Source organism: Leiobunum rupestre, chromosome 8 (genome assembly GCF_980474605.1).
Source record: "Leiobunum rupestre chromosome 8, qqLeiRupe1.1.hap1, whole genome shotgun sequence".
NCBI classification, from domain to species: Eukaryota; Metazoa; Arthropoda; class Arachnida; order Opiliones; family Sclerosomatidae; genus Leiobunum; species Leiobunum rupestre.
Window position 1 is genome coordinate 41,208,345 of NC_143391.1, and position 17,123 is coordinate 41,225,467.

Genomic DNA, 17,123 nt, shown 5'->3' on the forward strand with positions numbered 1-17,123 from the left:
GCAATTGTTTCGTGCGCCGTTCTACACCTATTTAGCGTATAAAAACTGTTTTATCCTGCTGACCTTGATCGTATTTTACGCCTGATAAAGAGATACCTTGCCGTTGTTTAAAAAGAAAAGTGAAAATAAATAGACACTTAAAAAATAAATCACGGAAAAATTTAGCCACCAGAAGTTATATTAAGTGCTATCGACTCGCCGCTGACTCCAGAGCGCCAGCGACACTTTGACCTGGACTAATAAGATAAATTTGTATTACAGATTCTGTTCAGTACGAGATCTCCTTCAGTTTACTTTATTCTCATCAAATTCTGTCTGAACACTGGTCTGGAATACTTGACATTCATGGTCGCTTGTCTCAGCATACTCAAGTCACTACAGAATATATCCAATTGAATAACAACTACTCTCTAACGACAACATATTGGTGAACTTCGAAACATCGAAATCTTGGATGTGTCTAATATACTTTTAATAATAATAGTTACGTATTATATCGTCTCTTTCATCTGAAAAAACGCAATTGTTTCGTGCGCCGTTCTACACCTATTTAGCGTATAAAAACTGTTTTATCCTGCTGACCTTGATCGCCTTTTACGCCTGATAAAGAGATACCTTGCCGTTGTTTAAAAAGAAAAGTGAAAATAAATAGACACTTAAAAAATAAATCACGGAAAAATTTAGCCACCAGAAGTTATATAAAGTGCTATCGACTCGCCGCTGACTCCAGAGCGCCAGCGACACTTTGACCTGGACTAATAAGATAAATTTGTATTACAAATTCTGTTCAGTACGAGATCTCCTTCAGTTTTCTTTATTCTCATCAAATTCTGGCTGAACACTGGTCTGGAATACTTGACATTCATGGTCGCTTGTCTCAGCATACTCAAGTCACTACAGAATATATCCAATTGAATAACAACTACTCTCTAACGACAACATATTGGTGAACTTCGAAACATCGAAATCTTGGATGTGTCTAATATACTTTTAATAATAATAGTTACGTATTATATCGTCTCTTTCATCTGAAAAAACGCAATTGTTTCGTGCGCCGTTCTACACCTATTTAGCGTATAAAAACTGTTTTATCCTGCTGACCTTGATCGCCTTTTACGCCTGATAAAGAGATACCTTGCCGTTGTTTAAAAAGAAAAGTGAAAATAAATAGACACTTAAAAAATAAATCACGGAAAAATTTAGCCACCAGAAGTTATATAAAGTGCTATCGACTCGCCGCTGACTCCAGAGCGCCAGCGACACTTTGACCTGGACTAATAAGATAAATTTGTATTACAGATTCTGTTCAGTACGAGATCTCCTTCAGTTTACTTTATTCTCATCAAATTCTGGCTGAACACTGGTCTGGAATACTTGACATTCATGGTCGCTTGTCTCAGCATACTCAAGTCACTACAGAATATATCCAATTGAATAACAACTACTCTCTAACGACAACATATTGGTGAACTTCGAAACATCGAAATCTTGGATGTGTCTAATATACTTTTAATAATAATAGTTACGTATTATATCGTCTCTTTCATCTGAAAAAAACGCAATTGTTTCGTGCGCCGTTCTACACCTATTTAGCGTATAAAAACTGTTTTATCCTGCTGACCTTGATCGCCTTTTACGCCTGATAAAGAGATACCTTGCCGTTGTTTAAAAAGAAAAGTGAAAATAAATAGACACTTAAAAAATAAATCACGGAAAAATTTAGCCACTAGAAGTTATATAAAGTGCTATCGACTCGCCGCTGACTCCAGAGCGCCAGCGACACTTTGCCCTGGACTAATAAGATAAATTTGTATTACAGGTAAAGTAAACTACCAATATTTATATATATATATTTTTTTTTTTCACAATTCGCTGGTGCTCTTATTAAATATAAGCAGACTCTAACCTATCTCTACTTTTGCCCCAACATGGGGGCTGAAGCAGCTATATCCACAGTTCTTCAAGAACTTAAAAAAATGAGGTCGGATCATAAAGCCGAATTCGATAAATTAAATACTTCCAATCAAAATGTTAACTTAAAACTTGATAAAATATGTAAAAAGATTAAGGAACATGAGACCCGACTTGGTAGATTAGAAGATAAATTCAACGAGGTAGACGCCATTAAGTTGGAATCGGATAATTTCCAAGAGTTAGTTAAAGTAAAACTAGATTCCAGGGATAAGCAAATTATGAGTTTAATGATCCAAGTAGATTCCCTGGAAGCCGAAAAAAGACGTTGTAATATAACTATATCCGGTTTGCCAGAGAAACCTGGTGAAGACCGTGCCCCCCTAGCGAAGGAAGTAAAAATGTTATTTTCAGAATTATTAAATTTGGAAGTTAATGTCCTACCCCAACATGTCTATAGGAGAGGGAAGAAGAAAATAATTATCCTAAAACTTGATAATTTGTCTTTAAAAAATGAACTTTTGAAAAATGCTTATAAACTAAAAGGCTCGCAAATTTATATCGCCAATGACTATACAATTAAACAAGAAATAGCCCGGTACAATCTACGGCAATTTATTAGAGACCCTGTAAACAAATCGGCCAAATTTAAAACCCAGTTTACTGTAATTAAGGATGATCAAATTTATTTCTACAATGAGGCTAAAAATTGCGTAGAGTTAAAAAATAATGTTATAAACTGATGGTATAAAATTCTAAGTTGTATTAAAATAAAATAAATTAAAAAATCCAATTTATGAAAATTGTCTACGCAAATGTCGGTAGTGCAAATTGTAATTTCCCGAAACTTGTTGCCCACACATCTAATTTAGACATAGATATATTTGCCCTTACAGAAACCTGGTTCACAAACAATTTTATCACGTACATACCTAATTTTGAGTTTACGGGAATTGGGAATAGAATTGGTGGTGGGGTCGGATTTTATTTGAAGAGAGGCATAAAATTTGAAGTCCTCTCAAATAACTCAAATTTTAACGAAAATATCGAGAGCTTCAGTATTAGGCTTGAGTTGTCCGGAGATATAATTGTAGTAGTATATAGGCCTCATTCTGCTACATTTGATGATTTTATAAGTAAATGCGAGGAAATATTAAGTAATTTAGGGAATGTAAAATCAAAAATTACTGTCGTCGGAGATTTTAACTTTGACTTCTGCACAAATAGTCCTTGCTCATCGGCTATTATTGATTTTGTTTGCGAGTTATGGTCTAAATTTAAGTGTACATGAACCCACCCGATTAAAATCAGAAAAATGTATTGACAATCTCTTCACTAATGTTAAAGGGATAGTACAAGTATGGCACGATGCAGATATTTCCGATCACTCGCCAATATATTTTTCATATGATAATTTATTAGCAAATAAATCTAACTCTGTGATACGAATTAGAGATTTCTCGGAAAAAAATATGTTGTCCTTCTATAATTTAATAGCTAAAGTAAATTGGGAAAATATCTACTGCCTTGAGGACGTAAATACTGCATTTAACCTCTTTAGTGATAAAATTTGTCAGGTGTACCAAAATTGTTTTCCATTTAAAAATATAAAATTATCGCAAGAGTCTTGGATCACGGAAAATGTTAAAAAAATAATTAAAATCAAACGTAAAATGTATAAACTCTATAAACGTAAACCCACGGCCGAAAACCGTATTAATTACATTAAATCTCGAAATTTATGTAATAATTGTGTAAGAAATGCAAGATTTAATTTTATCAAAAGTAAATTAGATAAGGCCAAATCTAGTAAAGATAAGTGGAAGATCGTTAACTCTGTTACTGGTAGAATGAAAGCATCTAAAACTATTCCTGATTCTATTACCGCAAACGAGATGAATACACACTTCACTACAGTAATTAGCTCTAAAACTGATTTTAACAATCAAATAAATGTGGACATAAATAACTCAACTTGTGCGCTTTTCGAACTTACGGAAATAGAGGTCAGAACAATTATCAATAGCCTACCGCAATCTAGTTCCCCTGGCCTCGATGAACTACACCCAAAGCCTATCAAATTTGTGTTAGACCACATAATTACCCCTGTCGTGAACAGCGAAATAAAAGACGCGAACTTTTCCGACATAAAAACCGGTAAACCTTTTTCCTCTTATTTCAAAACAGAACTGGCCGTTAATTTATTTTTACACGCGCAAAATAACACCTTTTTTAACAGCAACCAAAAACTCACTTTCACGCGCGCGTGCGCTATATAAACATTTGAAAACGAATATAGGTACATGTACTATACAAAATTACGATGTGTACAACCGAACATTCCGGCCGCCTTGAAATAACGAATTTCAAATGAGATAGTAAAAGTCCGAAAAGTTACATTTGCATACATAAATAACCCTTAGTAAACAGTTTGAATACAATTAAAATCAGTCTAGTGGTAACTGGCATAATTTAACTACGGGTCTTTTCAGTGATTTGTCAGAGGTTCTGACAGTTACGACGCGAACTTGATTGTCTTGTCCTGGATGAAGTTCAGTGATTCTTGCCATTCTCCACTTGGTTGGAGGTAAATCTTCATCTTTGAGCAAGACCAAGTCGCCGACTCGTAGATTCGGTTTTGGTGTAGTCCACTTTGGACGTTGTAGAAGGCGAGAGAGGAATTCATTTCGCCAACGGTTCCAAAAGTGCTGCAGTACTTGTTGGCCCAATTGCCAACGTGACAGGCGGTTGACGTTTTCAGAAGTGAGATCGGGTTCGGGTATTGCGGTGAGTGCATCTCCGATTAGGAAATGTCCAGGTGTCAACGCATTGAAGTCGTTTCGATCCGAGCTTAACGCCGTTAAAGGACGTGAATTTAAGCAAGCTTCGATTTGGCAAAGAAGCGTTTGCATTTCTTCAAAGTTTAGAACCATGGTGCCAAGAACTCGTTTCAGATGATACTTGACGGACTTCACCCCGGCTTCCCAGAGGCCTCCAAAATGTGGCGCTGCAGGCGGGTTGAAGTGCCAATTAATTCCTTCGTCTGCGAGCCATCGTGATACTTGATCGTTGTTGTTTGTAGAGACTATGACTTTGATGAATGTTTTCATCTCTCGATCGGCTCCTGTAAAGTTGGTTCCACAGTCGCTGTAAATGTCGGCGCATTTTCCTCGTCGAGCAACAAAGCATTTCAATGCTGCCAGAAATGCTTCGGTGGTCATGTCACTGACAAGTTCAAGATGAATTGATCTTGTGGTAAAGCAAGCGAAGACGGCAATGTATCCCTTAAACCTGAAGTGACTTCGTCCCTTCATTAGTTTAAGGGTAAATGGTCCTGCGTAGTCGACTCCACACTTCAAAAATGGCCGAGCAGGATTTACTCTCGCTGGTGGTAAATCGCCCATAACTTGCTTTACAGTGACTGCCTGCTGTCGTACACATGAAACACATCTTCTGATATGGAAACGTATGGCATCACGAAGACCGACGATCCAATAACGTTTCTGTAAGGCAGAAGTTAGTAGTTGAGCACCTCCGTGAAAATGTTTCTCGTGCTCGTGTTGTATTAGAAGTTCTGTTAATTTGCTCTGTCTCGGTAACAATGCCGGATGCCTTTGTTCGTATGGTAAGTTGGAGTGGCAAAGTCTGCCACCAACTCTAAGAATCCCATCTTGATCGATGTACGGACGCATCGAAAGGATTTTACTTTTCCGTGGTAATTCCTTGTTTTGTTTAAGGCAAGCTATCTCTTCGTTAAAACTGTTGCTTTGGACGACCCGAATCCAATGGGATAGCGCCTGTTCGTTCTCTTCCTTCGATAAAGGTCCAGTAATCCTCAATTCTGTCGCATTTCGCGAATTGAAGACAAAACGTAGAATGTAGGCGGTGATATGAATGAGTTTTTTAAGCGCTGAAAATTTGGAAAGGAGCGTGAAATCCATTTGATGATGTGTTACTAAAGAAATAATTCGTCTTTCCTCGGATAAACATTCATTTGGCTCTGAGAGTTCATGTAGTTCTTGCGTTGTTGCGGCGAAAATAAGGCACTGCGGTCCATGCCACCAGAGACCATGATTTCCCAGTTCGCTAGCGGATATTCCTCGAGAAGCGCAATCTGCAGGGTTGCTATCTCCTGAAATGTGATGCCATTGCGCTCTCGGTAGTTTCTCGTGGATTTCTGACACTCGATTGGCTACGAACGTTTTCCAACGTTGCGGTGGAGCTTTCAACCAAGCTAGGACGATTGTTGAGTCCGACCAGCAATGAACATCAGCTATATCCAATCTCAATGACTCCCTGATCAGTTGAATCAGAGAAGCCAAAAGTAATGCACCAGATAATTCCAGTCTCGGAAGTGTGATTTGTTTGAGCGGAGCGACTCTTGTTTTCGCAGCGATCAGTTGTATTTTGATTTGTCCGTTGTTATTCACCGTCTTCAGGTATACGGCAGCTGCGTACGCTTTCTCCGATGCGTCACAAAATCCATGCAGGCTAATGTCTGTAGCATTAGCTTGCGAAATGTGCCGTTGAACCGTAATGTTTTCAATTTCTGGTAAATCGGTTCGAAACGACCTCCATTTAGCTTCAAGTGGTTGGGGAAGTTGCTCATCCCAATTCAATTTTAGCTGCCACATTTCCTGTAACATCAGTTTCGCTCGAACGGTTACTGGTGCCAACAGTCCCAGAGGATCGAATATCCTTGCTGTATCCGAAAGAATCGTACGTTTAGTGATTGAACTTCTTGACGCTGGAGAAGTAACCATAAACGAGAAATTATCAGCCAAAGGAGTCCAATATAGGCCGAGAGTCTTGACTGCTTCGTCGTTCTCGATGCATAGTGGCTTTTGTAAATCCTTCATGTTGGCTGGTAGTGTATCCAATAATGCAGCTTCATTCGACGCCCATTTCCTTATTTCAAATCCTGCTTGAGATGTAGCTTGAATGATTACTGACTGAAGTCTTAAAACGTTCTCAATCGTTTCGTCGCCTGTCATTAGATCGTCCATGTAGAAGTCATTTTGTAAAGCCGAAGATGCCAACGGAAGTGTCTCTTTCACGTCATGGCCGAGTTGCTTCAAGACTTTAGTTGCTAGGTATGGCGCTGATGCGGTTCCATATGTAACCGTTAGCAAACGGTATTCGAGCAAGGGTTCGTGTGAGTTGTTTCGCCAAACAATTCTTTGAAGATCGGAGTCGTCTGGATGTACTCTAATTTGACGAAACATTTTGGCAAGGTCTGCTTTCATTACAATGCAATGTTGACGAAAGCGAATAAGGAGGTTGACCAAATCATCTTGAAGTTTTGGCCCCACTAGCAGATGATCGTTTAGGGAAACTCCAGTTGTAGATTTGGCAGAGGCGTCGAACACCACACGAACTCTCGTGGTGGTACTGTCTTCTTTGAATACCGCATGATGAGGCACGTAGTAAGATGGATTGGTTTCGATTTTTATTTCATTCGAGGGAATGAGTTCCATATGTCCAAGGGCAATGTATTCCCCCATGAACTTGCGGTACTCCTCATAGAGATTCGGGTTAACACGTAGACGTCGTTCTAAGTGAGATAATCGACGGATTGCCATTTGTTTAGAATCTCCAAGTTTTGGTGCATCGTTTATCTTTGGTAATCGTACAGTGAATCTTCCTGTAGAATCACGTGTATGTGATTCTTCAAAGTTCTTTTCACATTGAATTTCTGTTGGAGATAGTATTCTTCGAGGCTGGATGTCTTCTAGCTCCCAAAGATGTTTCAAATCTGCTTCCAATGTACAATGGTGGACCTTTATTTTCGAACTTCTTCCGGCCATCAGCAATGGACCGGAAACTGCCCATCCGAAAAGAGTATTAAAGGCACCTGGAAGACCTTCTTTCCCCTTGCAAATGCCATCTTGTAAGAGCTCTAGATACACGTCAGCACCTAGTAAAATATCCACTTGTCCAGGGCTATGAAAAGTTGGATCAGCAAGTGTTAAGCCTTTCAAGTGTAGACAATTTCCAGGATCGAACGGACTGTTAGGTAAATAATCCGTGACCTTTTTCAGGACGATTGCCTCGACGATGACCTCCGACGTGTTAATGATATTTGACTGAATATTCACCATGATACTGCCTTGAGAGGTTTTCATTCCGGTTGCTCCAATTCCGTCAACTGAGACGTTGAAACGTGTTCGCTTCAATCTTAGTTTCCTCGTGAATTGTTCCGTGATGAAACTGGCTTGAGAACCCGAGTCCAGAAGCGCTCGGGCTGGATAAAGTTGCTCGTCAAGTCCCTTGACTTGGACCATTGCGGTTGCCAAGATAACTTGGGTTGATCCAATTATTTCACGAGATGGGCATGAAACTACACCGGAGGTTGCCTTCGTCTTCGTTAATTCCTTCTCTTGATGTAGAAGTGTGTTATGTCGTGCGTTGCATTTCTTACAATGACCAGATTTGCAGTCATTGCTTTGATGACCGGTTCGTAAGCAATTGAAACACATGGCACTCCTCTTGACCATGTTCCAACGCTCGTCCGAAGATGCATTCAGAAAATTGGTACATTTGTATACAGAGTGTGTTTCGTTGCAAAAGTGACACGTCTCGCTCAGAGCACCATGATGAGCCTTTGTACTCGGTCTCTGATGTAATGGAGGCTTCGACTTGATTGCAGTAGTTGTAGGTGGAGCTGCTGCTAAGGCTCTGGCCCGTTGTTCAAGAAATGTAACGAGATCCTCGAAAGTTTGTCTTTCGGTCCCCCTCAGGGAAAGTTCCCATTGTCGGCGAGATTCTGAATCCAGTTTTTCCTTTACAAGATGAAGTAGTATGGAGTCCCAATGTTGTACTGGTTCTTTGAGAACCTTGAGCGCCCTTATGCATTCGGCGGTGGTATCGATGAGCGTTCGTAAAGCGGATGAAGATTCTTGGATGACGTTAGTTTGACTGAAGAGACGTTTTACGTGTGCATCGATGATTTCCCGGGTATTGTTGAACCGATTGTTTAAGATATCCCAAGCCTCCAGATAGTTAGCGTCAGTTACCGGAATAGATTGAACTAGGAGCGCTGCTTCGTTTCGTAACGATGACTTCAAATACTGAAACTTCTGAGCTCCGGTGAGCGATTCGTTGTTGTGTACGGTGCCCGTGAAGAGATCGTGAAATGGAAGCCAATCGACGTAACCACCGCTGAATGATGGAAGTTCCAGCTTCGGTAAACGTACATCACTAGCTGGTCTGACTTGTCTCACTGGAATGTTTGCTGCTCTTTCATTCGATTCAGTGACGAGTAGGATTGTCAGATCTTCGAGTCGAGCGATTAGGGGGTTGTATTCATCTTCGTGATCCGCGAAATCGTCGTCGTCGGGATCGATATTTGCAACTACGGCATCGTGAACCTCATCCAAGTCTTTCGATAGTTTTTCCACCTTGTCTACATACAGCTTCAAGGCGACGTCAGATAGATTCGTTGCTGTTTGACCCACCGCATTTTCAATCCTGGTGATCTGTCCCTTGATAGCTGCTCTTCTTCTCACCAGAACATCCATGATGACTTATGTTGATTCGTTTACGATCGGGATATGATCGATGGTTTAAACGGTTTCCAACGGAGAATCCACGCTAATTTTCACTGTCTCTCACGGAAAGATAGCCGATTCGATGATTAGTTGAGGAACATAATCAAGTTGACGAATGTATCCGGCTCGACGGACCAAAAAATGTCGTGAACAGCGAAATAAAAGACGCGAACTTTTCCGACATAAAAACCGGTAAACCTTTTTCCTCTTATTTCAAAACAGAACTGGCCGTTAATTTATTTTTACACGCGCAAAATAACACCTTTTTTAACAGCAACCAAAAACTCACTTTCACGCGCGCGTGCGCTATATAAACATTTGAAAACGAATATAGGTACATGTACTATACAAAATTACGATGTGTACAACCGAACAACCCCCCTATTGTTTCTTTTAAACCTATCTTTTAGTAAAGGGGTATACCCAGATAAACTTAAAATGACATCAATAACTCCAATTTTTAAGAAAGGGGATCCTCTAATGCCCACCAATTATCGGCCAATTTCTGTATTGTCGTTTTTCTCGAAGATCTTTGACAAATGTTTTCTCTTAAGATTAGATTCCTTTTGTAACAAGCATAATTTGCTATCGAATTCTCAGTTTGGATTTAGATCTGGTAGGAATACCGAACAGGCTGTTACTAGTGTATATAGTAAAATCTTAAATGCCCTGGATGTATCCAGCTATTGCATAGGAGTCTTTCTTGACCTGGAAAAGGCTTTTGATAGCGTACCGCACAAAAGACTTCTTCGTAAATTAGAACTTCTGGGTATCAGAGGATTAGCTCTTAACTGGATAAGAAGCTATTTAACTGGCAGGAAGTGTGTCACTAAAATTAATAACATCTTATCCTCCCCAATGGAGATCTTAGTCGGCTTACCTCAAGGTTCAACTTTATCGCCTTTATTATTTAACTTGTTTATCAATGACATAATAAATATTGTTCCCCACGATTCTTTAACGCTATATGCAGATGATACTGTGCTATTATTAAAAAATGCCTGTCTGGAACCTCTAATAAATACTGCAAATAAGTACCTAAAATTAATTAACAGCTGGCTTTATGAAAACGGCCTTAAATTAAATAAAAATAAAACAGAATATATAATATTTTCTAATGTCAATAAACAAATACCCGAAGAATTATGTAAAATTGATATAAATGGGGTAGAAATCAAAAAGGTATCAAAATATAAGTATCTAGGAATTTGGTTGGATCAAAGGTTATCCTGGACTGACCATATAAACTCGATATGCAAAAAATTAGCCTATTCTTCTTATTTAATTAGAAAATGTAAACAATTTTTCCCAAGAAGAATATTGTTTGATCTTTATTACTCGTTTTTCTTCTCGTATATTACTTATTGCACGGTTACATGGGGAAACACCACGAAAAATAATCTAGATAAAATTAAAATACTACAGAAACGAACCCTAAGATCAATTTTCAATATGAAATGGAATGCCCCAACTAAAGAATTGTATAATAAAAGTAAAATTTTAAATATTCACCAAGTTTATGAATATTCATGTATAAATTTCATCTATAAAACTATAACTAACGGTCCAAATTATTTATTTGAGTTAAAACATAATAAAACCGTGACTAGACTAGACGACTTCATTAGACCTCCTAAATGTAATATCTCTAAAAAAATTAACTCTGTATTTTACTTTGGAGTAAAACTTTACAACCAAATACACATTGACCTAACAAAAAGCAAAACTTATCAGGCAGTAAAACGTTTAATCAAGTCAAATGTCTTAAAAAATGTATAAATATTTTTTTTTAAATAACACTGTTTTAAGTAAAAGGAATTTTTCGGAGTGTTCTTTTCTGTATAATTGTTTTTTGATATATATTATCGGTGTATTCATCAAAATGTTGTAATTTTCTTTTCTTTTCTGTGGTAATTTGTTTATTTTTTATTTTTATTTTTATATTCATGTTATAGATTTAAATGTATACCGGATGCTTATAAATCGCTAGTCGACTTTGCCCTCCACTCCACTTTAATAACTCATTGAATAATAAAAATTAAACATTAAAAAAATTAAAAAAAAAAAGAAATATTCTTCATTCTTAAGAATTAATTCAAAATGTATCTCGAATTTCTTAGTGTGGTTAACATAAAAGTGTTGCCAGTTAAATTAAATATTTAATCTCTTAGGTCGATTTTTTTCGTTATCAAAATATTAGTGTCGTTCTTACTTTTAAGCCGTAATTGTCCGAGGCGACTAACTAAAAATGTTAATATCCTCTATGAATTCCGTAAAATTTTTGCTGTTGGAAATCCACCAAAATCTTCCTTCTTAGGCAGATCAACTGGTTATAAAACTGAAAAAGTTAAGATAATTCTGGAGTGTGACTAATATAACATAGCTGCCAGGCTTATTTATATCAATAATTATTTAAGTTTATTGTTTTGTCAATCAATTGCTAGTGTCGATTTTACATCAAAACCCTGTTTGACTAACGCAATTTATCAAAATTTCGCATTTCAACACGGCAATCTGCCAGATAAATAAATTTTGGAACTGGAAATATTCTTAATTCTTAAGAATTAATTCAAAATTTAACTCGATTTTCTTAGTGTGGTTAACATAACAGAGCTGCCAGGCTTATTTATATCATTAATTATTCAAGTTCTCTGATTTATGAATCAATTGCTTGGGTCGATTTTACTTCAAAACCCTGTTTGACTGAAGCAATTTATCAAAATTTGGCATTTCAACACGGCAATCTGCCAGATAAATGGATTTTGAAACTGGAAATATTCTTCATTCTTAAGAATTAATTCAAAATTTATCTCGATTTTCTTAGTGTGGTTAACATAACAGAGCTGCCAGCCTTATTTATATCAATAATTATTCAAGTTTATTGATTTGATAATCAATTGCAAGTGTCAATGTTTTTTCAAAACTCTGTTTGAGTGAACAAATTTACCAAAATTCAATTTTATTTAATAATTTTGTTTTACATAGGTTAATTGGGGCTAAGTCATGGTTGACTTGTGAGCCCTACAATTGGTTAGTTAAAACATTTTACTATATCGATATTTATATTAACATTTTAAGCATAAACGTAAGTAAAATAAACAAAATTAATTAAAAGAAAAAACTAAAAATAAAAAGTAATGAAAATATTAACAGAGTGTATTAAATTACAACATTTAGAATTAAACTAGAATCAGACGGTAGAAAAATATGAGAGAAAATAAATTTTCATTTTTGCCGTTAATTATATTTCCCTTTCGATCAGAAAATTCTTAATGTCTCGCTTGATTATATCATATTTTTTGTTTACGTCTATTGAATCAGTTATATCGTTGAAAAGCTTTATTCCGTTTTAGTATATAGATTTAAATTTTTTATTTGTACTTAAGTTTGGAAGAATAAATTTATTTGGATTTCTAGAATTTATAGGTTTAATTTTTGGTTGTATAATTTTACGTTTACCATGGAAATTCTTATATAAAAATAAAATGGAAAAGAATCATATAATTTGTTAACATTTAAGATTTTGTCTTTAAGGAATTATTCTTTAGTATGAGCTAGGGTAGGGGGCATTGTTTCAAGCGCGTATTGCTCGTTTTTGCAGCACACTTATTCTTTTTAGATTATTTTTACTTGTATTTCCCCAGGTAAAATATCCATAGCTTAATTTGCGTTTAATAGTGTAGTGTAGACTTCTTTTATTATCTTGTCAGTCATTATTGTTTTACATTTGTACATTATTTCGCTTATTGTTCTCAATGTCTTACATAGTTTAATTAGGCCTACATGGGCATTCCAGTTTAGATTTTGCATTTCAACACGGCAATCTGCCAGATAAATGGATATTGGAATTATGACTTAGCCCTACAGCTCATGTAACCTTAAAAGATATATTTAATAAAAGAATTGAATTGAATATTCTTCATTCTTAAGACTTAATTAGAAATTTATCTCTATTTTCTTAGTGTGGTTAACATAACACAGCTGCCAGGTTTATTTATATAGATAATTATTCAAGTTTATTTATTTGTTTATCAATTGCTTAATTCGATTTAACTTCAAAACCCTGTTTGAGTGAAGAAATTTACCAAAATTTGGCATTTCAACAAGGCAATCTGCCAGATAAATGGATTTTGGAACTGGAAATATTCTTCATTCTTAAGAATTAATTCAAAATTTATATCGATTTTCTTAGTGTGGTTAACATAACAGAGCTGCCAGGCTTATTTATATCAATAATTATTCAAGTTTATTGATTTGATAATCAATTGCAAGTGTCAATGTTTCTTCAAAACCCTGTTAGAGTGAAGCAATTTACGAAAAGTTGGCATTTCAACAAGGCAATCTGCCAGATAAATGGAATTTGGAACTGGAAATATTCTTAATTCTTAAGAATTAATTCAAAATTTATCTCGATTTTCTTAGTGTGGTTAACATAACAGAGCTGCCAGGTTTATTTATATCAATAATTATTCAAGTTTATTGATTTGTTAATCAATTGCTTGTGTCGATTTCACTTCAAAACCCTGTTTGACTAACGCAATTTATCAAAATTTGGCATTTCAACACGGCATTCTGACAGATAAATGGATTTTGGACTCGAAATATTCTTCATTCTTAAGAATTAATTCAAAATTTATATCGATTTTCTAAGTGTGGTTAACATAACAGAGCTGCCAGGCTTATTTATATCTATAATTATTCAAGTTTATTGATTTGATAATAAATGCAAGTGTCAATGTTTCTTCAAAACCCTGTTTGAGTGAAGAAATTTACCAAAATTTGGCATTTCAACACGGCAATCTGCCAGATAAATGGATTTTGGAACTGGAAATATTCTTCATTCTTAAGAATTAATTCAAAATTTATATCGATTTTCTTAGTGTGGTTAACATAACAGAGCTGCCAGGCTTATTCAGAAAGATATTTATTCAAGTTTATTTATTTGTTAATCAATTGCTTGTGTCGATTTTTCTTCAAAACCCTGTTTGACTAAAGCAATTTACCAAAATTTGGCATTTCAACGCGGCAATCTGCCAGATAAATGGATTTTGGTACTGGAAATATTCATCATTCTTAAGAATTAATTCAAAATTTATGTTTATTTTCTTAGTGTAGTTAACAAAAGAGAGCTGCCAGGCTTATTTATAACAATAATTATTCAAGTTTATTGTTTTAATAATCAATTGCTAGTGTCGATTTTTCTTCAAAACCCTGTTTGACTGAAGCAATTTACCAAAATTTTGCATTTCAACACGGCAATCTGCCAGATAAATGGATATTGGACTGGAAATATTCTTTATTCTTAAGAATTAATTCAAAATTTATCTAGATTTTCTTAGTGTGGTTAACATAAAAGTGTTGCCAGTTTAATTAAATCTTTAATCACTTAGGTTAATTTTTTTGTTATCAAAATATTAGTGTCGTTCTTACTTTTAAGCCGTAATTACCCAAGGTGACTAACTAAAAATGTTAATTTCCTCTATGAATTCCGTAATTTTTTTTGCTGTTGGAAATCCGCCAAAATCTTCTTTCTTAGGCAGATCAACTGGTTATAAAAGTGAAAAAGTTAAGATAATTATGGAGTGTGCCTAATATAACATAGCTGCCAGGCTTATTTATTTCAATAATTATTTAAGTTTATTGTTTTGTTAATCAATTGCTAGTGTCGATTTTTACTTCAAAACCCTGTTTGACTAACGCAATTTATCAAAATTTGGCATTTCAACACGGCATTCTGACAGATAAATGGATTTTGGACTGGAAATATTCTTCATTCTTAAGAATTAATTCAAAATTTATATCGATTTTTTTAGTGCGGTTAACATAACAGAGCTGCCAGGCTTATTTATATCAATAATAATTAAAGTTTATTGATTTGATAATCAATTGCTAGTGTCAATGTTTCTTCAAAAGCCTGTTTGAGTGAATCAATTTACCAAAATTTGGCATTTCATCACGGCAATTTGCCAGATAAATGGATATTGGACTGGAAATATTCTTTATCCTTAAGAATTAATTCAAAATTTATCTCGATTTTCTTAGTGTGGTTAACATAAAAGTGTTGCCAGTTTAATTAAATCTTTAATCTCTTAGGTTGATTTTTTTCGTTATCAAAATATTAGTGTCGTTCTTACTTTTAAGCCGTAATTGACCGAGACTAAAAATGTTAATTTACTCTATGAATTCCCTAAGTTTTTTTTGCTGTTGAAAATCCGCCAAAATCTTCCTTCTTAGGCAGATCAACTGGTTATATAATTGAAAAAGTTAAGATAATTAAGGAGTGTGACTACTATAACATAGCTGCCAGGCTTATTTTTATCACTAAACACTTAGAAAATAAACATAAATTTTGAATTAATTCTTAAGAATGATGAATATTTCCAGTACCAAAATCCATTTATCTGGCAGATTGCCGCGTTGAAATGCCAAATTTTGGTAAATTGCTTCAGTCAAACAGGGTTTTGAAGAAAAATCGACACTAGCAATTGATTAACAAAACAATGAACTTGAATAATTATTGATATAAATAAGCCTGGCAGCACTGTTATATTAGTCACACTCCATATTTATCTTAACTTTTTCAGTTTTATAACCAGTTGATCTGTCTAAGAAGGAAGATTTTGGCGGAATTCCAACAGCAAAAAAAAACTTACGGAATTCATAGAGGAAATTAACATTTTTAGTTAGTCGCCTCGGACAATTACGGCTTAAAAGTAAGAACGACACTTATATTTTGATAACGAAAAAATCAACCTAAGAAATTAAAGATTTAATTAAACTAGCAACACTTTTATGTTAACCACACTAAGAAAATCGAGATAAATTTTGAATTAATTCTTAAGAATAAAGAATATTTCCAGTCCAATATCCATTTATCTGGCAGATTGCCGTGTTGAAATGCAAAATTTTGGTAAATTGCTTCAGTCAAACAGGGTTTTGAAGAAACATTGACACTAGCAATTGATTATCAAACCAATAAAGTTGAATAATTATTGATATAAATAAGCCTGGTAGCTCTCTTTTGTTAACTACACTAAGAAAATAAACATAAATTTTGAATTAATTCTTAAGAATGATGAATATTTCCAGTACCAAAATCCATTTATCTGGCAGATTGCCGTGTAAAATGCAAACTTTTGATAAATTACTTTAGTCAAACAGGGTTTTGAAGTAAAAACGACACAAGCAATTGATTAACAAATAAATAAACTTTAATAAATATCTATCTGAATAAGCCTGGCAGCTCTGTTATGTTAACCACACTAAGAAAATCGATATAAATTTTGAATTAATTCTTAAGAATGAAGAATATTTCCAGTTCCAAAATCCATTTATCTGGCAGATTGCCGTGTTGAAATACCAAATTTTGATAAATTGCTTCAGTCAAACAGGGTTTTGAAGAAAAATCGACACTAGCAATTGATTAACAAAACAATAAACTTGAATAATTATTGTTATAAATAAGCCTGGCAGCTCTCTTTTGTTAACTACACTAAGAAAATAAACATAAATTTTGAATTAATTCTTAAGAATGAAGAATATTTCCAGTTCCAAAATCCATTTATCTGGCAGATTGCCGTGTTGAAATGCCAAATTTTGATAAATTGCTTCAGTCAAACAGGGTGTTGAAGAAAAATCGACACAAGCAATTGATTAACAAAT